This window comes from Sminthopsis crassicaudata, chromosome 2 (genome assembly GCF_048593235.1).
Source record: "Sminthopsis crassicaudata isolate SCR6 chromosome 2, ASM4859323v1, whole genome shotgun sequence".
NCBI lineage: Eukaryota > Metazoa > Chordata > Mammalia > Dasyuromorphia > Dasyuridae > Sminthopsis > Sminthopsis crassicaudata.
Window position 1 is genome coordinate 666,248,312 of NC_133618.1, and position 25,243 is coordinate 666,273,554.

The window sequence follows — 25,243 nt, forward strand, 5'->3', positions numbered from 1 at the left end:
TATCCAGGAAATAAGAGATTCTTTTTTTTTTTTTTTTTTTTTTTTGTGTGAATATCATTTTCTTGTTGCACAATAAACATTAGAATCCGAAGGTACATGCAACCTGGGCAGACAAATATTAGTGCTAACAATTTACATTCCCCTCCCAGTGTTTCTTCTCTGGGTGTAGCTACCTCTGTCCATCATTGATCAACTGGAAGTGAGTTGGATCTTCTTTATGTTGAAGATTTCCACTTCCATCAGAATACATCCTCATACAGTATTGTTGTTGAAGTGTACAGTGATCTTCTGGTTCTGCTCATTTCACTCAGTTGATTTAAGTCTCTCCAACCCTCTCTGTATTCCTCCTGCTGGTCATTTCTTACTGAGCAATAATATTCCATAACTTTCATATACCACAATTTACCCAACCATTCTCCAACTGATGGACATCCATTCATCTTCCAGTTTCTAGCTACAACAAAAAGAGCTGCCACAAACATTTTGGCACATATATGTCTCTTTCCGCTCTTTAGTATTTCTTTGGGATATAATCCCAGTAGTAGCGCTGCTGGGTCAAAGGGTATGCACAGTTTGATAACTTTTTGGGCATAATTCCAGATTGCTCTCCAGAATGGCTGGATTCTTTCACAACTCCACCAGCAATGTATTAGTGTCCCAGTTTCCCCACATCCCCTCCAACATTTGTCATTATTTGTTCCTGTCATCTTAGCCAATCTGACAGGTGTGTAGTGGTATCTCAGAGTGGTCTTAATTTGCATTTCTCTGATCAGTAGTGATTTGGAACACTCTTTCATGTGAGTGGATATAGTTTCAATTTCTTCCTCTGAGAATTGTCTGTTCATATCCCTTGACCATTTATCAATTGGAGAATGGTTCGGTTTCTTATAAATTATGGTCAGTTCTCTATATATTTTGGAAATGAGACCTTTATCAGAACCTTTGTTTTTAAAAATATTTTCCCAATTTGTTACTTCCCTTCTAATCTTGTTTGCATTAGTATTATTTGTACAGAAACTTTTTAGTTTGATGTAATCAAAATCTTCTATTTTGTGATCAATAATGATCTCTAGTTCTCCTCTGGTCATAAATTCCTTCCTCCTCCACAAGTCTGAGAGGTAGATTATCCTCTGTTCCTCTAATCTATTTATTATCTCCCTCTTTATGCCTAAATCATGGACCCATTTTGATCTTATCTTGGTATATGGTGTTAAGTGTGGATGCATATCTAATTTCTGCCATACTAATTTCCAGTTTTCCCAACAGTTTTTTCCGAATAATGAATTTTTATCCCTAATGTTGGAATCTTTGGGTTTGTCAAAGATTAGATTGCTATAGATGTACCCTTTTTTGTCCTTTGTATCTAATCTGTTCCACTGATCTACCGGCCTATTTCTTAGCCAATACCAAATGGTTTTGGTGACTGCTGCTATATAATATAGCTTTAGATCAGGTACACTTAGACCACCTTCCTCTGAGTTTTTTTTCATTAGTTCCCTTGCAATTCTTGACCTTTTATTCTTCCATATGAATTTTGTTGTTATTTTTTCTAGGTCATTAAAATAGTTTCTTGGGAGTCTGATTGGTATAGCACTAAATAAATAGATTAGTTTGGGGAGTATTGTCATCTTTATTATATTCGCTCGGCCTATCCAAGAGCACTGAATGTCTTTCCAATTATTTAAATCTGATTTTATTTTTGTGGCAAGTGTTTTGTAATTTTTCTCATATAATTCCTGACTTTTCTTTGGTAGATGGATTCCCAAATATTTTATACTCTCAACATTTGTTTGGAATGGAATTTCTCTTTGTATCTCTTGCTGTTGCATTTTGTTAGTGATATATAAAAATGCCGAGGATTTATGTGGATTTATTTTGTATCCTGCCACTTTGCTGAAATTTTGAATTATTTCTAGTAGCTTTTTAGCAGAGTCTTTGGGGTTCTCTAAGTATACCATCATGTCATCTGCAAAAAGTGATAGTTTGATTTCCTCATTTCCTACTCTAATTCCTTGAATCTCTTTCTCGGCTCTTATTGCCGAGGCTAGCGTTTCTAGTACTATATTGAATAGTAATGGTGATAGTGGGCAACCTTGTTTCACTCCTGATCTTACTGGGAAAGGTTGCAGTTTATTTCTATTGCATATTATGCTTACTGACGGTCTTAAATATATACTCCTGATTATTCTAAGGAATAATCCATTTATTCCTATACTCTCAAGAGTTTTTAGTAGGAATGGATGTTGGATTTTGTCAAATGCTTTTTCTGCATCTATTGAGATGATCATATGGTTCTTATTAATTTGATTATTAATATGGTCAATTATATTAATAGTTTTCCTAATATTAAACCAGCCCTGCATTCCTGGAATAAATCCTACTTGATCATAGTGTATTATCTTGGAGATGATTTTCTGAAGTCTTTTTGCTAATATCTTATTTAAGATTTTAGCATCAATATTCATTAAGGAGATTGGTCTATAATTTTCTTTCTCAGTTTTCGATCTACCAGGTTTAGGTATCAGTACCATGTCTGTGTCATAAAAGGAATTTGGTAGGACTCCTTCATCCCCTATTTTTTCAAATAATTTATATAACATTGGGGCTAATTGTTCTTTAAATGTTTGGTAGAATTCACATGTGAATCCATCTGGCCCTGGGGATTTTTTCCTGGGGAGTTGATTAATAGCTTGTTCTATTTCTTTTTCTGAAATGGGACTATTTAAGCAATTTATCTCCTCCTCTGTTAATCTAGGGAGCCTATATTTTTGGAGGAAGTCATCCATTTCACTTAAGTTATCAAATTTATTGGCATAAAGTTGGGCAAAGTAACTCCTTATTATTTCTCTAATTTCCTCTTCATTGGTGGAAAGATCCCCCTTTTCATTTGTAAGACTATCAATTTGATTTTCCTCTTTCTTTTTTTTGATCAAATTTACCAAAGGTTTATCTATTTTATTGGCTTTTTCATAAAACCAACTCTTGGTTTTATTTATTAATTCAATGGTTTTTTTACTTTCAATTTTATTGATTTCTCCTTTTAATTTTTGTATTTCGAGTTTAATTTTTGGTTGGGGGTATAAATTAAATTAAAGGAGAAAATTAGAGAGGAAACTCTTTGCGGAAGGATAGGATGACTTCAGCTTTAAATATGTTGATTTTAAGGTTTTATGGAACATTTGGTTAAGATGTCCAATATGTGCCAGGAGACACATTAGAACTCAATGATAAGACCTGAGAATCATCAGCATAGAGATGACAATGTAATTCTTGGGAACTTATGACATCTCAAAGTAACATAGTATAGAGGGAGAAGAAATGAGAGCTGAGAACAGAACCCTAGGAACCACCGACTATTATCATGGGAACAAGTACCCATCAATTGTTAGAATGTGTTGCCTGGACAATGATCCAGCAAATGAAGAAATGACTTGACAAATGGAAGAAGGAACAGGAGAGAGTAATGTTATGAAAGCACAGAAGGAAGAAAATATCATGGGAAAGAGGATGGTCAACAATCTCAAAGGGTAAAGAAAGATTACAAAGGATGAGAATTAAGAAACTTGAGTAGACAAGAATTCATGATGGCTTTTGGACTAGTGCAATGACCTTCTGTTGGTCGCTTGACTTCATATCCTTTCTCACTCCAAAGCTACTCTCTACTCAACAGCTAAAATAATTTCCTTCACTCAGTAAACTCCAAGGGCTTCTTTGTGATTCTACAATGGGATATAAATACCTGCTTGACAGTCTTCCCATCATGTCCCCAATTTTTTCCTTTTCTACTATTTTATTTACATATTAGTCTCCTCTCTCTCTATCCAAACCAGATATTTGTAATTATTTCTTATATGGCATCCCATTCATCTTCCATTTTCTTTACTTTTGAATTTCTGTACATCTCTCTTGTATATTTTTTTCTCATCTTGATTTGTTAGGTAGGATCTCTAGTATTTTTCCAGTCTCAGCTCAGTTGTCACTTTTTGTCTGAATCTTTTCTTGCCTTCCCTCTCCTCCAAGGTTACAAGTATGCATGTAAGTAAAAAGAAAACAAAACGCATATTCAAATATGTATTCATATATATATGTATATTACATACACACATATATGTATATTGTCTGCCAAATTAGACTGTAATCTTGAGAACAAAATATTTTATAATATAGTTTTATGTTATATACAGGTGATATATCAAAGGCAGTTTTTAGCCTTTTACCATTTATTATCAAGCTAGGACATCATGATTCTGAAATGAAATATTCAAACAAGCTTTAAAATATTTCTGACAGAAAAGGAAGATGATAAATATTGGACAATATGTGGGGAAAATGGAATACTAATGCATTGTTGGTGAAGTTGTGAAATGATCCAATCAATTTGAAAAACAATATAGAATTATGCTCGAAGGACAATTAAACTGTGTATTCCTTTTGATTCAGGAATTCCACTATAGGGTCTTGTCCCAAAGAGATAATAAAAAGGGGGAAAGGACCTACATGTATAAAATAATTAGAGCACTTCTTTTTATGAGGGTAAAAATTTGGAAATTGAAGGGATGTCTATCAAATGGAGAACGTATTGTGTCATGAATGTAAAGGAATATTGTGGTATAAGAAATGATGAGAAAGTCCTGCATAGTCTGACTTCATCCCACTCTTTCATGTCAACACCAGTTTTATATGTGTGTGTGTATACACACATATATATATAATATCTAAATATCTATCATGTACATATATACATATATATGAACATATATGTATATATGCATATATAAACCTATATATGTATGTGTATATATATATATACATAGATATATACATATATATATATTATAATTGAGAGACAATGAGGACATTACATATATATATATATATATATATATGTAATGTCCTCATATATATATATATATATGTAATGTCCTCATATATATATATATATATATATATATGTAATGTCCTCATATATATATATATATATATATGTAATGTCCTCATTGTCTCTCAATTATAATCTTTCTTTGGGAGGAGGTTTCTTTTCTGTATAATCTTTCCCTCTGTGAGCAGGTTTCTTGGGAGGCTTCTGGAGCCTTCCCCTCCAAAAGTGTGGGATTGCTGGACTTGTGAATCCACGGGACATCTTCTCTTTGACTCAATCCAGATTGTTCTTCAGGCTCAATGTTGCCTCTTTTTATCCTCCCAGAGAATGGGCTTATGGGTACTGCAGGGGCTTGTGTGAACTCTAATGAACTTGCTTTTTTAAAATATTCCTTTCAAAAGTGAAAACTCCCTTAAAGGTTTGAACTAAAGGTATGAATTCTGACTTAGAGAATTGTTAAGAACCAACTTAGCACTTAGTAAGAACCTTTTATATATATATATATATATATATATATATATATATGTGTGTGTGTGTGTGTATATATATATATATATATATATATATATATATATATATATATATATATATATATATATATATATATATATATATATATATATATATATGTAATGTCCTCATTGTCTCTCAATTATAATCTTTCTTTGGGAGGAGGTTTCTTTTCTGTATAATCTTTCCCTCTGTGAGCAGGTTTCTTGGGAGGCTTCTGGAGCTTTCCCCTCCAAAAGTGTGGGATTGCTGGACTTGTGAATCCACGGGACATCTTCTCTTTGACTCAATCCAGATTGTTCTTCAGGCTCAATGTTGCCTCTTTTTATCCTCCCAGAGAATGGGCTTATGGGTACTGCAGGGGCTTGTGTGAACTCTAATGAACTTGCTTTTTTAAAATATTCCTTTCAAAAGTGAAAACTCCCTTAAAGGTTTGAACTAAAGGTATGAATTCTGACTTAGAGAATTGTTAAGAACCAACTTAGCACTTAGTAAGAACCTTTTATATATATATATATATATATATATATATATATATATATATATATATATATATGTGTGTGTGTGTGTGTGTGTGTGTGTGTGTGTGTGTGTGTGTGTGTGTGTGATCTAAGACAAACAAACTGTTTAATATTACTTTTGGCTTTGTGTTTCAAGTTCCTAGCACAGTTCCTGTTCTATAGTAGGTACTTATTAAGTGCGCATAGAAGCACAAATGCTTGAAGTAGGTGACATCTGCAATAATACTAATTTTTGAGAACTGTATTCAGACATTTCCAAACATTATCATTTTATTTTATTTTACAAAGAAGAATCAAGAGTTGGTCATCCCCCCCTCTCTCTTCCTCCCCCCCTCCACCCCCAATGCATTTCCTGTAATTCCTAAGTGACCAAATGGATTTGCCCTTGGCAGTATCATTTATTATTGCCAGTGCTGAATAAAAAGTAGCTGTCATTTAGGGGAAATTCCATTCCAAAAAATGGCTTTTTTCCCTACTAATAACAAAAGTACCTTCTGATGGAAGTATTATATTATTGTCCCTAATTTATAGCTCCATTCTCAAAAATTGGCAATAAAATTGTATGTGATGTGGGACTGTCACCCTTCAAGTTGTAATTCCTGTGATTTGGAGCTGACAGATACTTTAAACTATGGCCATCATCTTTCCATTTCAGACACCTTCCTTTCAGTTATAAGGGCCCCTAGACCCTACAGAAAACTTGTCTAAGGGTGTTGAAGTAGTGAATGCTATCAACTGTTTACTATTGTCACCTTCAACTTCTTGATTATTGGGAAATAAATTAAGTGACAGCTGAACTCATTTTGAGTTTTATTCCAGAAGTAGTTTCCATACTTGTTTTTATCATATAAAAGATGAGGTTTTTAAAGTTTGTTTTTGTGTTTTGTTCTTGAATCATATCCTAGCTTGACAACATCAGGAAGGTGTGAAAAGAGTTACAAAATGCCTTTATTATCATTTTGTTTAACAGAAAAGTATATAAAATTTCTCATCTTGCAAGTGAGTACTTGGCCAGGGAGGAATAAATCATGTTGCAGAAAATCTAAAGGCAAATAGAAGTGAATGCCTAGATAACACTCCTAGAGCACAGAACTGATTCAATTATTTCCTCCATCTAACCTCACTCCATTCTTGAATGGCTCACAATTATCTTCAGGACAGAATACAAAGACCTGAGCTTGTTGTAAAGAGCTGAAAATCTAAGTTGCACTGAGTCCAAGCATTTGAGGCTAATTACCAATTGGACAATACTCTATTAGCATGTGCTTGGAGAATGACCTGGCCCACCATCCTATGCTGCCTTGATCTGTGGGTGTGAATGAAAGGAGACTTCAGAGGATGGAGTAGGACAAGGGGATCATTCTTGGGAGGTGGAGAGAGAGGAAGGAGGTGTGGAGATTCCTAGATCTAATCCCCTGATGACGATCCCAAAAGATCAAGAATAAAGACTTTTGCTTATCCTGACTCAGGCTGATTCTATGGTATCCAGGGTACTGACAGGTCATTATACTTGTTATTTAAAGCCATGTATTGTCTGACTTCATTCCACCCTTCCACATCAGCACAAGTCCACAAGCATTTATTGAAGGACTATTAAGTTCCAAGAAATGTGCTAGTTTCAGGGGATACAAGATAAAGCAAAAGCAGCATCTGACTTCAAAAGGCTTTCAATCTAATGAAGGAGATAGCATAAAAGAATATGTATTGGAAATAATCATGATGGGAAGGCCGTGATATTAAAGGGGACTTTTCTCCCTCTCTCAATCCATTCTTTGTTTTACTCAAATTGATTTACAGAATTATATCACTCGCTTCTGTCATTTTGAAGAATTCATTCCCTATGCCTGCAAAGTGCTTTCTTGTCCCTTATGTTTTCACCTATTATTTATTCATGGCAGTTTCTTAGAAATGGCTAAAGGGTGAAGTGGTTTAGAGTGTCGGATTTAAGAATCCTAATGAATTGCTTTAGATACCATTTAGCTGTAATATTTAACATATCTCAAATCCTTCTTTTAGATGAGGGATTTGGACTTGGTAGCCTTCCTATCTATGACTCAATCGATCTTTGAAGGTTCAATACAGATACCTTTCTGTAGGAACACTTTCCTTAACTCCTCCCATGTGGCTAGAGTGTAATGGTCTCTCTCTCTTTTTTATATTATTTTATTTTATCTTATTTTTTAAATTATAGCTTTTTATTGACAGAACATATGCATGAGTAATTTTTACAACATTGTCCCTTGCAAAAAACTTCTGTTTCAACTTTTCTCTTCCCTCCTTCTCCCCTCTCCCCTAAGTAATACTTTCTTTCATGCAGAGTCATACTATATTTTAATATTTCTATTTAAATCTTATATTCCTCAGGGGGAAAATGTTTTCTAATGGCAGAACCAGAGATAAAAATTTAGAATAGAAAATATCCTCAGAAACTATCAAGAATAATTCCCTCTTTTTGCAAATGAGGAAATTGAATTCTACTGAATTCAATGACTTGCCCAGGACCATATAGATAATACATGATAGAGCCCAAATTCAAAACCAGTCCCTATTGATTACAAACCTAAAATTCTTACCTTGCCTTTGCTATTTTTATTGATATCTTTTTATTCCTAACATCTTGCAATTTGTATTTAACAGACACTATAAAAATAAAACCTTGAATAAAGCCCAGATGACATTTGTGGTAGGCCTATATGTTGAGAAGGAAGCAAATGGGTCCAAACGGCAAGAAATACAGTCTCCAGTAGACCAATATATACAATAATTAGTTACATGTTCTAGTGTGGAATGGAGAGATAAGATGAAGAACTTACAGGAATGTTTAAATTCTTTTTCTGTATTTTATTTTTTATTATTTTATGTCTCTGTGACCTGCAGAAGTATGGTGTGTGCAAACTAATATTTACTTAAAACTTTAGATATATTTACTTAACCAGAAATGATGACGTTTATTCTTGTTCAATGTTATCAATTTTTAGACTAGTAGTTTAAATGATGTCAGCTCAGTAATCTGAAGATCCATCATTCCTCTCTGAATCAGGGAAACAAAACATTCTGTTCTAATCTGCCTTTGGCACCAATGTTTAACATTCAGTTAGGGGAGAGGGCACCTATTTCTCAATGCTCCCCAATTTATGGTGCAATCCTTTGTAACAGAACCTATAAAAGCTGTATATCTTTACTAATTCTTTAGCCATTCAACTGTGAGCTTTCTCTCTTTCCCTCCTCGCAGTGTAATTGCTCATTCTCATAAGATTTTATTAATAAACAATTTTTCTCCTTTCTATTTTGAGTAATCTCTCAGTAGTTATTTTGGGTAAGGGTCTTCTACATTCCCCACATTCTTATCAATAAAAAGGTTGGAAATATTATTAATGATATTAGAATTGAAAAGATCTGAAAAAAAAGAAACCTATCTCAAAAATGCATTTTTGCTCTAAAATTCTGTTTTCTTCTGAAGAAAAACCTTGCCCTTGAAGGTACATAATTGTTTGTTAGTAGAAATGAATTTTTATCCATAGAATAGAACTCTCCCTGTAGGCACTTAGTGCATGTGGTGCTGCTTTTGATTTGAGAGACCTTAGATAGTTTCAGATTCTCTTGTTGGGTTTCATCCCTTGGATCTATATATCTCAAGCCCTTTAATGTGCACTATATCACAAAAGAGTCTGTTTGATGAATTGGTACCCTAGCATGGCATCTTTTTTGTTCAGGATCTGGTTATTGCTGTGTCAATGAATAAGGTATCTAAGGGAATCAATAATATGAACAGCTGTATATATCTCAAAGCTACTTCTTTTTCATTTCCTCTTAGCTGATTTTCTCTGTAGCTTATTTCTGGTTTATCCCGTATATCACTCGTTTATCTCTTCCACAGAGGCTGGCACAATATCAGTCAATCAATTAATCAATAATAGTTTATGAAGTGGCTACTATGTGCCAGGCATCATACTAAATGCCAGGGATACAAAAAGAGGCAAATGACAACCCCTACCCTAAAGAGCTTACAATTCAAAGAAGACAACATTTATATAAAGTAAGCTATATATAAGATAAATAGGAAACACTTAACAGAGGAGAAGCATTAAATATATTTATTCACGGCAAATTAGGAGAAAGGAAATAGATTTGTGATATTATTGATATGGGAATTCTCCAGTCAGGAAACTGTATATTACTGAATTTTAGCACCTTTGCTGTAACATTATAATAGCTAACATTTACAGAGCATTTTCAGGTTTACAGAGACAAAGGATTTTGAAATTGTAGTTCAATACCCTTTTTATAGTTTTATAAGTATTCTCAGAATGGGCCAGTTTATGTTTGAGCCATTTAGAGCTCAATTAAAGAGACAAGTTGTTGATTTTTTTTAAGTGAGCAAGGGAATAAATATTCAACTGATGCTGAATATGTGCCATGTTTCATGTTATAAACATAGCAGTATTATCTTATTTGAGATAATGGTGAGTGCTATTTTCTCTTTGATATTAAGATGCTTTTTGTTAAATCTGAAGAATTTAAAATTATTCCTTAAAGCCTTGATGGCATATATATATATATATATATATATATATATATATATATATATATATATATATATATATATATATATATATATATATTGGTCAACCTGCCATCTGAGGGAGGGGGTGGGAGGAAGGAGGGGAAAAATTGGAACAAAAGGCTTGGCAATTGTCAATGCTGTAAAATTATCCATGTATATATCTTATAAATAAAAAGCCATAACTTAAAAAAAAAAGATAGGTTCATTTAGGAGAAGAGGTTACAGACAAAATAAAGAGATAGAATAGACTCCAGGAATAGTAAATATAGTAAAATAGTAATAGTAAAAAGTGTGTGTGTGTGTGTGTGTGTGTGTGTGTGTGTGTTGGACAACCTTTGCTCAATAGACACTGAATACAAGTTGACTGGTTTTGATTTGAGAGATCTTAGATAGATTTAAGGCTCGATGGTTTTATGACTTTAAAGACTATCCAAATCAACCTTCTCACTTTATAGAAGACAATGTCCACTGAGATTAAATGACTTTCCTCTAGGAATTTAATATTGATGAGGTCCTGAATGGTGGGTATGGTTGGTAGAGAGAAACTGAATCACTGATAAAATTGTTCCTTGAGGAAGGTAAATTGAAGGCTCTGGTAGAGATCGGAGCTTTGTGATCCCATCTGTCATGGAAGTGGCTTTCTCTTTACCCTTCCCCCATGCCATGTAGAATCTCCTAACTCTACCATATTCTGTGGTGTCCTTCCTAACCTCACCATGCCTCATGATATCTCTCCTCTCCTGATCCCACTTCTCCTATTTAACAGCCTAACTAACTTTTGGGGTGCTAGGTCCACTTCAGGATTGAGCTTGCTGTCTTTTTGTAGTGGCAAGTAACTGGAAACTGAGTGAATACCCATCAATTGGACAATGGCCGAATAAGCTATATGAATGTTATGAAATATTATTGTTCTAAAAGAAAAGATCAGGAGGATAATTTCAGAGAGGCCTGGAGAGACTCATGAACTGATGCTAAATGAAATGAGCAGAACCAGGAAATCATGTACATGGAAACATCAATATAATATAATGATCAATTCTGATGACCATGACTCTTTTCAATAATGAGATGGCTAATGCCAGTTCCAATGATCTTGTGATGAAGAGAGCCATCTACACCCAGAGAGAGGACTGTGGGAACTGAATGTGGATCTCAACATAATGTTCTCACTGATTTTTATGTTGTTTTCTTACTCATTCTCTTTCCTTTTTGATCTGATTTTTCTTGTGCAACAAGATAATTGTATAAATATGTTTACATATATTGGATTTAACATATATTTTAACATGTTTAACATATATTGGATTGCTTGGCCTCTAGGGGAGGGGGTGGGGGTAAGAAGGAGAAAATCTGAAACACAAGACTATTCAAGGTTCAATGTTGAAAGATTATATATGTATATATTTTGAAAATAAAAGCTTAAAAAAATTTTTTAGCTTGCCACCTAAGAACATGCCTCAGCTTCATGAGATGTTTCTTTTCTCCTGGTAAATGGCAAGTTCCACTAGAGAATTTGTCTTTTCCATAAAACCCATTTCTATTTCTCTCCCAACTCTATTTTATATTTACTATTCCTGGAGTCTATTCTATCTCTTTATTTTGTCTGTAACCTCTTCTCCTAAATGAACCTATCTTTTTTTAAGTTATGGCTTTTTATACATGGATAATTTTACAGCATTGACAATTGCCAAGCCTTTTGTTCCAATTTTTCCCCTCCTTCCTCCCACCCCCTCCCTCAGATGGCAGGTTGACCAATACATGTTAAATATGTTAAAGTATAAGTTAAATACTATATATATATATATATATATATATATACTATATATATATATATATATATATATACATGTATATATACACATATATACATATACACATATACACATATATACATATATACATGCATACACATATATGTTTATATATATAAATATATGTATATATAAGCATATACATATATATTTATATATAAATATATACACATATATACACATATATATACACACACACACACACACACACACACATATATATATATATATATATATATATATATATATATATATACTTATATACACACACACACACATACACACACACACACACAAACACACACATGTCCAAACAGTTATTTTGCTGCACAAAAAGAATGGGACTTTGAAATAGTGTACAATTAGCCTGTGAAGGAAATTCAAAATTCAAGCAGACAAAAAAAGAGGGATTCTATGTAGTGGTTCATAGTCATCTCCCAGAATTCTTTCGCTGGGTGTAGCTGGTTCAATTCATTACTGCGCTATTGGAACTGATTTGGTTCATCTCATTATTGAAGAAAGCCATGTCCATCAGAATTGATCCTCATATAGTATTGTTGTTGAAGTGTATAATGATCTCCTGGTCCTGCTCATTTCACTCAGCATCAGTTCCTGTGAGTCTCTCCAGGCCTTTCTGAAATCATCCTGTTGGTCATTTCTTACAGAACAAAAATATTCCATAATATTCATATGCCACAATATATTCAGCCATTCTCCAACTGATGGGCATCCACTCAGTTTCCAGTTTCTAGCCACTACAAAGAGGGCTGCCACAAACATTTTTGTACATACAGGTCCCTTTCCCTTCTTTAAAATCTCTTTGGGACATAAGCCCAGTAGTAACACTGCTGGATCAAAGGGTATGCACAATTTCATAACTTTTTGAGCATAGATGAACCTATCTTTTGCCAAAGAGGATGGACACTGTGAATTTTTCATATGACTGAACTACAACATTTGATTCTAATCATCATCTGGTGTCCACATTAGCTACATAAATACATCTTGTGGTTTATGAATGGATGAATGAATGAATGAATGAGTGAATAGACACTTACTAAGGGTTTGTTATGTCCCAAGTTCCCTACCAGGACCCCGAGATGGAAATACTAAAGTGGGATATTCCCTGCCTTCAAGGAGAAGACATAATACAAATATGGAACTTGAGATAGTAGTTGCCAGGAAAGATATTTTAATTTGTGAGCCAAATTATTTTAATCTTCTTTGGGATTCCCTCTCCCCTTCTACAATGCTGTGTATTTTGTTCTCTATGCTCCATATTTTACTCTCACATCTGTAGCCATTATGTATGGGGATTATGAACATATCACTCATAACACCTCACTTGGATCTTCTTAATAGCAGAATTTTAGGACCATTGTTAGACTTAAATAATTTGAAATTCAGCCTTTAAAACATCAAAGAGGAGTTGAAGAGATGAACAATAAATAAATAATTTCCCTTCATCTTGCCTACTTGCAATTTGTAGTTTTTGTTTTTAAGTCTTTGATATAAACCTTTACTACTGAAAGACTTTTTCATGTTCAAGCAACAATTAAGAAACTACAATAATTTAACTACTATCTTAAAAGGATGGAAAAGTGTGTAGGTGTGTAAAAGGGGAATTTTTCTGTCTTTTTTTTTGACTTTTTCAGCTGCAAATTAAGAGCTGATGTTTGCTTACCAGAATTAAAACTATATTATAAAGTTAATCATCAAAATTATTAGGTACTGGCTAATAAAAAGACTGGTGAATTAGTGAAATATTTTAGGTATACAAGATAAATTCTAAATGACTAAAATAATTTATATTTGGTAAACCCCAAAACTCCAGCTTCTGGAATAAGAACTTACTATTTGACAAAAACTATGGTGAAAATAAGAAAAGAATATTGCAGAAACTGGGCATAGACCAATTCTCATACCTTATACCAAGATACAGTTGAAATGGGTACATGATTTAGACATAAAGGTAATAATATAAATAAGGAAGGAGAGCAAGTGATAATCAAGTCTTTAAAGAATGGAGTAATGCATTTATGTATTTAAAGCTTTTTACTTACAAAACATATGCAATTTTTCAACATTGACCCTTGCAAAGCTTTCTGCTCCAAATTATACTTTTCTTGCCCTACCCCCTCCTCTCAATGGCAGGGATTTCAATACATATGGGAGTTAAAACATATGTTAAATCTAATATGTGTGTGCATATTCATAGTTACCTTGCTACATAAGAAAACTCAGATAAAGAAGAAAAAAAATGTGAAAGAAAATAAAACACAAGCAAACAGCAACAAAAAGAGTGAGAATGCTATGTTGTGGTCCACACTCAGTTCCCACAGTCCTCTCTTTGGGTGTAGATGGCTTTCTTCATCACTGAACAATTGGAGTTGTTTTGAATTATCTCATTGTTGAAGACAGCCATGTCTATCAGAATTAATCATAGTATAGTCTTGTATAATGATCACCTGGTTCTGCTCATTTCACTTAACATCAGTTCATGTAAGTCTCTCCTGGCCTCTTTGAAATTATCCTTCTGGTCATTTCTAATAGAACAATAATATTCCATAATATTCATATACCATAAATTAATTAGCCATTCTCCAATTGATGGATATCCATTCAGTTTCCAGTTTCTTGCCATTGCAAAAAGGGCTGTAAGAAGGGAGGGATTTATGACCAAACAAGATATAGAGAACATTATGGAGCACAAAATGAATAATTTTGATTATGTTAAATTAAAAATGTTTTTGCACAAACAAAACAAATGCAAACAAGATTTCAAGGGAAACACAGAAAGTTGGGAAACACTTTTTACAGCAATGTTTTTGATAAAGGTCTCATTTCTAAGATATCTAGAGAACTGTATCAAAATCATAAGAATATTTCTTCTCCCAATTGATAAATTGTCAAAGAAAATGAGCAGTTTTCATATGAAAAAATTAAAAGTATTTCATCTTATCACTACTGATCAGAGAAGTGAAAATTAAAACAACTGTGAGGTACCATCTCACTCACGTCAGATTAATTAATATGACAAGAAAAGGAAAATGATAAAGGTTTGAGAAAATGTTGGGAAATTAGGATGCAAATGCATTGTTAATGAAAATGTGTAGTGATCTAATCATTCTGGAAAACAATTCAGAACTATGCCCAAAGGGTTATAAAACTTTACATATCCTTTGATTTAACAATATCACTACTAGATTTGTAGCCCAAGGAAATCATTTTTTAAAAAGGAAAAAAAAACAACAAATCTACTATTTATACTAGATCTCTTATGTGATGTCAAAGAAATTCAATTAAAGAACTCCATCAATCGAGGAATGTCTTAAGAAATCGTGCTATATGAATGTAACAGAATATTGTTATGCTATAAGAAATGATGAATCAGAAAAATCTGGAAAGATACATGAACTCATGCCGAGTCAAGTGAACAGAACTAGGAGAAAATTGTACATAGTAATATTGCAAGATGATCAGCAATGAGAGACTTAGATCTTTGGTAATAAAATGATCTAAGAATATTCTGAAAGACTCTTGTTAGAAAATGAAGACCACACTCAAAAAGAGGTTTGTGGATTGTGAATGCAGATTGAAGCATATTATTTTCACTTTTTCTTGTTTTTTGTTTTGTTTTTTTTCTTTTTTCCTGATTCTCCTCCCCCTGCCTTTTCTGATTCTTCAACAACACAACTAATGTGGAGATATATTTAACATGATTGTACACGTATAACATAGCAGATTGCTTGCTTTCTTGAAGTAGGAGAAGGAGGGAAGGCAAAAAGGAAGAAAAATCTAGAGCTCAAGATATTATAAGCATGAATATTAAAAACTAATTTTACATGTAATTGGAAAGATACTATTAAGGAATAAACAAAACAACAACAACAACAAAAAATTTGATGTCTGTTGTCTATTCCCAATATCTATTGAATCATAAATTTACATCTGCAAGAAACCTCTGATATTGCTGTGACCAACTTTTTATCTAAAATTTTAGGAAACTGTTGGGTGTAGTAGTTAAATAATTTATCTAATATAACTTAAGTTGTAAGTGGCAGAATCAGATTTTAATTCAGGTCCTTGGATTAAATACAACAGTTCTTACATTGTACCAAGCAGCATTGTCATTCCAATTTATTTCTATTTTAATCGTTAGTTAAAAATAATCTTCAAATAATTTAAGATTTCATGTTGTCATTATGATTAATAAAAACAAAATTCCAGTTCTAGCAATTATATTATTTAACTATAACTTGTAATTTCACAGAAGAATTTAAAGTTGCCATGGTAATACCTGTTAGTTCCAGAATAGAAAGAAAAACTTTAGATGAGGAATCTTTAATAATGTCTGCTCTAATTTAGAACAGTATAAATTCCAGACTCTTCAACTTCATTTATATTAGTTATTCTTCATAACATTATATTAGTGGCTGAAGATGCATGTCCCTACATGATGATTTTTATCACTCTCAGAATTTGAAGAGGCAGAGAAATGTGGAAGTATGTGTTCCGGTCTGGGGATCTGCAGAACTCGGTTTCACATCTAGCTTTCTGATTTGGGGTCAAAGCTCATGGCTATTTAACAAAAACAAATACGTAAGGGTCTGTGATTTAGGCAACATGAGCATCTGTTCCACGCAAGCATTTTGAATCCATTTCAAATTTCATGGGGAAATTTTAGGGTACATTGAAGTGCAGGAACTTGCTCAGGGTCACCCAGCAAGCAAAGTATCATTCCGAGTAGAGGATTTAAATCTAAATCTTCCCGACTCTAACCCTGCTACTTCGAATCCTATCCTTTGATTCAGCAATATCACTACTAGATTTGTAGTCCAAAGAAATCATTTTTAAAAAGTGAAAAGAAAAATCTACATCTACAACACTATTTATACCAGATCTCTTATGTGATGTCAAAGAAATGCAATTAAAGGACAACTCCATCAATTGAGGAATGGCTTAAAAAATTGTGCTGTATGTATGTAACAGAATACTGTTATGCTATAAGAAATGATGCTGCAGCATAGTGCTGCAGTTATTACTACTATTACCACTACCATCACCACCTCCACTACCACTACCATAGTAGTGGTAATAATTACAAATCATTTAAAGGTATGTTTTATAAACTTTAAAATAATTAGCACAGTAGCATCTGAAATATAATAAATACTTAAAAATGATAGTTGACTGATGACAATATTCTTCGTCTTACTGGTATTCATGCAACTTAGCTCACAGGGTTGTTTTGAAGATCAAATGAAATACCATATTTTAAGTGCAATAAAAAATTCTGTAGTTATTTTCATCTCATTGATACTAATTTTTAAAATGAGATTCAAATAGAAATTCTCTCTAACTTGCTATTCTTTTATTTCTGTAGACTTTTGTAGGAGTTGTTAAAATATCTTGCTTTTTAGTTGAGTAAAAGTTTTAGGATATGGGCTTAGTAGACTCACTTAGCTTCTGTAGCCCAACTTTTGAAGCAGATGGGATAAGAGGGATGATGTGTGCCTCTTTCTCTTCACAGCTGGTGTACTATTATCTGTTACTCAAAAAAGATTGCCTTACCTCTTTTATTTTACCCTCATATAACTGTGACATTTTCATTGTCCTACATCTCATTGGGGACTCCTATGTTTCCCTTTCTGGAAATACTCCTATTGTAGAACTCCTCCTTGATAATACTCTGATGGTCACCTGTTTAGACTCTCAATTGCCAAAGTTACAATTGCTAGTCCCAGAAGGAAAATTCTTTTGAGCCAGAGAGCTGTGAAAGTCCTCCTAACATATGAATACTTCAGCATAGATATGGGATAAATTGGAGGCAAAGGATCGAGTTAAAATGATTAAGGAAATAGGAAGACAGAAAGCTTTAAAAAAAAAAGGCAGGGTTGCATTTTTTATTTCCTTCACAGGCTAATTGTACACTATTTCAAAGTCCAATTCTTTTTGAACAATAAAAAAAAACCTGTTTGGACATGTATACATATATTGTATTTAATTTATACTTTAACATATTTAACATGCTTTGGTCAACCTGCCATTTGGGTGGGGGAGGGGAGGGAGGGGAAAATTAGAACAAAAGGTTTGGCAATTGTAGATGCTGTAAAATTACCCATGCATATATCTGGTAAATAAAAACTATAAAAATAAAATTTTAAAAAGGCAGGGTATGGGGCAGAGAAGAAAATTGTGAGGCAGACATTAAATGCATTGTGGAAGAGAAAAAATGACTGAGTAAATGAAATATTGTATAGGAAGAGAAAAATGAGAATTAATTCTTCAGGGAAGGGCAATGCTTTGCAAAGATATAGAGAGTTGGTTTCATGATGAGCCAGGGTATACAGTTTTCAAAGGAGACGCTCATTAACTCAGGCATTACCATGTAGCATCTCAGGGTGAGATATTGGTATTCCAAGGATTGACTTGCACAAAATCAAAAAGCTCAGGATCATTGAGAGCATTTGGCAGATTCCCAAAATTGGATCTAGGCTGTTCTCCTTTCAGGTCTTAGCCAGCTCATTGTCCGTCCATATTTACTGTCCACCCAAGATATGCTGATGCACCAATTCAGTGGGCTGTTTGCCTGTCAGTAGGTCATAGTCCCAGAGAGGAGATTTGTTTTTTCATTTGCTTTATTCTTTAATATGATAGTGAGGCTGATAACATTTCAGCTTGCCTAGCCCACTTGTTTTTTTTCCCAAATGATGATTCATCTTCCATCTTGCCATCTTTGCATTCAATGACTGAATTGTCATTCCCTGGAGTGTACCTGTATGGCATGACTGATGTGGACCACGCATTATAACTACTCTTATGGAGCACAATGCCCCTGCTCTTTGGTTCATTCTCTCTTAACACCTTGCCTTCAATATCTCCAGAGAAAGATAACCTCTATACACTTTAGACTTTTTGAATTTAGAGACACTCCTGTTTTGGAGAGGGATGAACACCTTCTATTTGTCAGTGTAGATGCTTAGCCCCTACCTGTTTGCTTCCCATATATGTATATGTATATGTGTGTGTGTGTATACATATATATATATATATATACATATAAATTCTCTCAATCATGAGAAAAACATAAAAACATCATTATTTTTAAACATTTTATTCTTGTTTGATAATTTTATCCCCTTTTCATCTCTTTCCATTTAAAACTTTCAAAAGGAAGAAAGGATCCAAATCTTTTGTAACAAATTTCATACATAATTTTTACTTAATGGTAATATAATATCAGTTCATCACAGTTACTCAAAAAAGGCTATGAAATAATAATATATCACAGTCCACACATAAACTTAGGTCACACTCTTTTACAAGTGCACATAGTATACATGAGAGAGTTTTCATATGCTCACAGAAATCTAGCAGATACATAAATGAGGATTTTCTCTCTCTCTCTCTCTCTTTATATATATATATATATATATATATATATATATATATATATATATATATATATATATATATATATATATACATATATATATATCCATATAAAAACCTTTGAATTCAAACAAAAAAGTGCATCTTTTTCTTTTTAATAAACAGCTTCATCCCATGATACTCCTCCTCTGATAACTATGACTGCTTTGATTCTTATGACTTTTATTGGAGGAATTTATTCTTTTACTCTGGACTGATGAAGCAGTGGTAAATTAATTTAAGTGACCCTTAAAGGTCATCACTGCAAGTATTATGGTGTTATAAAGTTAAGAAGCTCCTTTAATCCACCTTCCCTCCCCAAATAAAAATAATGAACAAAAACCTTCATCACAAAACAAAAATATTCAAAGGTCATTAGATCAACTCTTTGGACAATGCAAAGAAGCCCTCCCATTCCCTTTCATAACCAGATTCTGTATTATGGCTCAAACATTAACATTTGTTATGTTCCTAATAGGTGCTAGACACTGAACTCAGAAAATACAAAGATAGGCCAACAACAATCTCTGTTTTTTGGCAGATATATCATATATGAGTTGATATGGGGTAATATCAGAGGGAAAGAACTAATTAAGGAGAACTGGGAAAGGCTTTTTGGAAAAAGTGATACTTTGAAACTCAAAGGATGGTAAGAGACACAGATGAGGAGGGAGACAATACTAGGAATGGAAATGGCAAAGAAGATACCTAGAAGTAGGAAATTGGGTGAGATGTGAAAAAAAAAGCAAAGAGGTTAATTGTTAGGTTCTTCCTAAGTGCTAATGAGATAATGAGATATTAGGTTTTAACTAAGTGCTAAGTCAGTACTTAATAATTCTCTAGTTCCGGCCTTTAAGGGGTGTTTTACTTGTGAATTCCTGGGGAGGAGCTTGCATGCTTAGGAGGAGCAAGTTCATTGGTTGAAGTAATTTTTCCCAGAAGCCCTTGCATTATCCCATGCCCATTCTCTGGGAGGATAAAAGAGGGCAGTACTCGATAGATAGAGAGTCTCTGCTTTAGGCCAGACTTGAGGCAGCTCTCTGGAGGAAGAAGTCTCTCCTCTAGACCAGAGAGCGATCCGCAGTCTCTGGAGACAACAGCACGTTACAGTTAATGTCATGGATCACAGAGTACATGGAAGAGAATAAAGTATTGAACTAGGAAAGTTGGAAGGGCTTTGAAACTCAGAATAATTTTTATTTGGTCCTGGAGGTACTGGGGAGCACCGGAGTTTGTTGAATGGGTATGGCATGTTCAAACTTAACATTTTGGGATAGATAAATTCAGATAATTTCCATACCCTGTTTCTTCAACCATTTTTCTTTCCTCAAATAGATTTCTTGGCTCTATATTCAGTCATTCTAATAATCTATGCTTTTCACATTTTATCTGAAAATTCCCTTTCTTCTTGTAAAATGTCAGCTTTTAAAAATAGTTCTTTTAGACCTAATTTTGAATCCAAAATGTTCACGTACAAAGAGGGTAATGTCTTATATCCTTCATAATATGATTTAAGTTCTTTTATTTATATAACAATTCTTTTTTCTGTCACCCCCTTCACACTTATTTTATGCCTCTCTTTTGAAACCAAATTGCTCTCTCATAAAATAGGCAACACTTCTCAATTTAACATTGGAATTTTCTTTTATAAGAAATGAAAATATTTATAATTCTGATCAAGTGAATATTGAATATAATTTATGTATACATTCCCTCTAATAATAAGTAAAAATATATCTATACCTTTCAGTGTGATGTCACTCATGTGTGCATGGTTTAGGAAATCTTCCAAAGAGGAGCCATTTAATATTCTTGGGATCATCTTGAGAATACATAAACATCAATTATCCCTGTGTTTGGTGATACTACCAGTTAACTACCTTTTCCACTGCTCATGTAAGCATGTAGGTAAATACTTTATGATGTCAAGGAATTTCACTATGTCATAGAGATGATTCTCACTTCTCAATGTCTGTGTTCTTGAAATACAAGTTCTAATGGGTTCTATTACATTGGGTTAAAAAGTCTTTGAAAAGGATCCCAAAACAGACTTTGTAATCTTTATGACATATTTGTATTTACAATATCTGATGCTTAAAATGTATTTTTCATTCATTCATTGACTTGAGATTATCCAAAGATATATGAATGCTATGGGATACTATTGTTCTGTAATAAATGACCAGCAGGATGATTTCAGAGAGGCTTGGAGAGACTTGCAGGAACTGATGCTGAGTGAAATGAGCAGAACCAGGAGATCATTATACATGGCAACAGCAAGATTATATGAAGATCAACTCCGATGGATGTGGCTCTCTTCAACAATGAAATGATTCAAACCAGTTCCAATTGTTCAGTAATGAAGAGAATCATCTATACCCAGAAAGAGAACTATGGGAAATGAGTGTAGCATTTCTACTTTCTGTTATTGTGTGCTTGCATTTTTGTTTTCCTTCCCAGGCTTTTTTTTTTTTTTCTTTCTTTCTTTCTAGATCCGATTTTTCTTGTGTAGCACGATAAACCCAAAATATGTATACATATTTATATAGTTAATACATATTTATATAGTTAACATATATTTTAACATATTTAACATGTATGGGACTACCTGCCATGTAGAGAAAAGGTAGGGGGAAGGAGGGGAAAAGTTGGAACGGAAGATTTTGCAAGGCTCAATATTGAAAAATTACCCATGCATATGTTTTGTAAATAAAAAGCTATAATAAAAAATATTTATGCAAAGAGATAGAGTGAAATAAAAACAAAATACAATGTTCAAAATCCATCCAGTATTCTGGAGGGAATATCACTAAAACAAGACGCTGATTAGTTGAAGAATCAGTAATAATTCAAGAGAAAAGATCATGAAATATGTCTCTTCCTTTTAGCATTATTATGGAGGATTCTTGGGTTAGATTATTATATATTTTACAAAATGATGAAAGGACTAAGTTAAAAAAATTAATGTATCATCTCTTACAAAGGAAAGTCCAATTTTTAGGGGAGGGGCATTTCTTGAAATATATAATGTTTAAAAAGATGAGTATTTTTCTTCACATAATTTTAAAAACAAAATTAAATGTGATTGGTTAATAATACTCACTCTTTCTATTTTTCAAACCACTAGATTGTAAGCTGAAAAAAAATGATTTAAAAATTATATACTATATCTTCATTTTCACATGGTATAAACAAAATGTTTAAAGGACTTGTCCAAGTCATGAAAATAAGACATTTTCAATTCAGGCCCTCTCTCTTCTCTCAGCACTAGGTTACTTTTCAACATACTTTGCCACCTGTTTTTATACTCTTATTAAGAGGAAATATAAGGAAACATGGAAAGGCAAGCTGATTCTGCTGTCCAATTTTATGATCTTGTCTTGATAAGGATAGTTTATTTTAGAAAATGATATACGAAGGATAACATACTTGAACAAAGACCTGGAATGAGCTTCTCTGTGTCAATATGCTTTTTGTTCGCAATTTGCACTTGTCTAAAGATTGTTACATTTTGAAAATGTCAAACCTGCACAGTGATTCACTTGATATTCCCAGATGTCATTATGATGTGTAATACCATCATTTCCAGATAATTCTTCACTTGACATTTACACCAGTGCTGTTTTGAATGTGTATTCTGTTGCTGCCCTTGAACAACCAAAAGAGGAGAGGGAGTGAACCTAGGGAAGGATGGCTCAAGGTGAGTCAACAGTGTCATATGGAAGCCAAAAAAAAGAGACTCTTTTGGAAGAGAGGCATTGTAGTAAGGATTAAAGAGTTAATAAGTCCACTATAATTTGCCAAAATTTGGACTATTATGTTTGCTATTGGGTGACATTTTAGGGAAAAAAATCATAAACTTCTGGAGTGTGGAAGATTGGAGAGGTGGAAGAGCTCCACTTAGATTCTCCACCATTTAAGAAGAATTTTTAGGCCATTCAAGTCATCATTTTCCATCCAGTTGTTTTCTGGACTCTATAATAAGCTGCAGATGCTCATTATTCTGAAAGATGAAATCAACTTTGTAACTCACACTTCCTCAGATCAGTACCTATTCCAGTTAGCAGACCTCTTTGTGCCCCAAGCTTGGTGCCTTCAAACACCCTGTTTTCTAGCTGTGTTTTTATGGATGGTCTTTTTCAAGTCTCCCTTCTGACAAAAATAAGCATGGATTTTGGCAAATCAATTAACCTCTCAAGGTTCCCAAGTGACCATTTAAGACTATAAATGATAGGGTAGGCACAAATCTAATTCAATACAGAAAATGTTTCATCCATCAACAAAAACTCAGGTCTTAATCTTACTCTACTACACCAATGAGTTTATAGATCCATCGAAGAACTGAGTATAAGTAGAGTAGTTAAACACAAGGATTTGGGAAGGGAGGACACTAACAATGTTTCATGAAGAAGGTAATGTTTGAATAATCTTTAAAAGAAGAAATAGTCTATAAGGCAGGGGTAATGAGCAAGTCTGATTTAGGTTAGGGGACAACTAATGAAAATACATGGAGATAGAGTGTACTGTGTGAGGATCAGAGAGAAGGCCAGTTTGTCTGGCTCACACTATGTCGGAGGAGTAATTTCCAGTGAGACTTGATAGTTTGCTTGAGGCTAGAATGTGTTTGACTTTACAGTTGAAATAGAGGCATTTTTTATTAGATCTGAGAAGATGGGAAGTTAGAAAAACAGTGACATTGTCAGTTAAGTATCTAAGGAAAATTATTTTTGCAGAAGTGTGTAGATGAAACGGAATAGGAAGATACTTGAGAACAATTAGCAAATTCATTAAATCAGGTAAGAGGTAATGAAAAAGTGAACAAACTGAAAAGAAGGGGACAAATACAATAGATGTTATAGGTATAAAAATATTTTGGATGTATGAATTAAGGGATTATGAATGTCAAGGATAATGCTGAGTTTGCAAATCTGAAAAGCAAAGGATGATGATACCTTTGGCAATATAGAAAAGAGGACAATAATAGAGGAATGATGACATAAATGCTTAGCTTTGGATACCAATTTTCAGATTTTTGGGGGTATCTGGTTTGAAATATCCAAAAATTGATTGGTGAGGTGAAGACCATTTTCAGAGGTAGTACTTGAATTTAGGTATCTCTAATTTTGAAGGAAAACCTACATCTCCTAAGTCTTTTTCTGTTAAAGTTTTTTTTAAATTTTCAAAACATGCAGGGATAATTTTTCAACACCCTTGCTAAACCTTATGTTTTAAATGTTCTCCTCCTTCCCCCTCCAGCTCCTCCCCTAGATGCTGAGCAATGCAATAATATTAAATGATGTTGAATCCAATATATGCATACATATTTATACAATTATCTTGCTGTAAATAAAAATCAGATCAAAAAAGAAAAAAATGAGAAAAAATGAGAAAGAAAACAAAATAAAGACTGAAAATGCTATTTTGTGGTTCACACTCAGTTCTCACAGTCCTCTCTCTGGATGTAGATGGCTCTCTTAATCACAAAATCATTGGAATTGGCCTCAATTATTTCATTGTTGAAAAG

At 33.3% G+C, this 25,243-nt stretch overlaps 1 long non-coding RNA gene across 1 annotated transcript in view; it reads right to left on the reverse strand.

Moving 5' to 3' along the window:
- Positions 1 to 21,614, reverse strand: part of LOC141553843 (uncharacterized) — a 33,455-nt gene extending 11,841 nt beyond the window's left edge. Inside the window, exon 1 of the long non-coding RNA XR_012485681.1 lies at positions 21,463 to 21,614. This is a non-coding gene — a long non-coding RNA (uncharacterized LOC141553843). The remainder of the gene's footprint in view (positions 1 to 21,462) is intronic.
- Between the last annotated feature and the right edge of the window lie 3,629 nt (positions 21,615 to 25,243).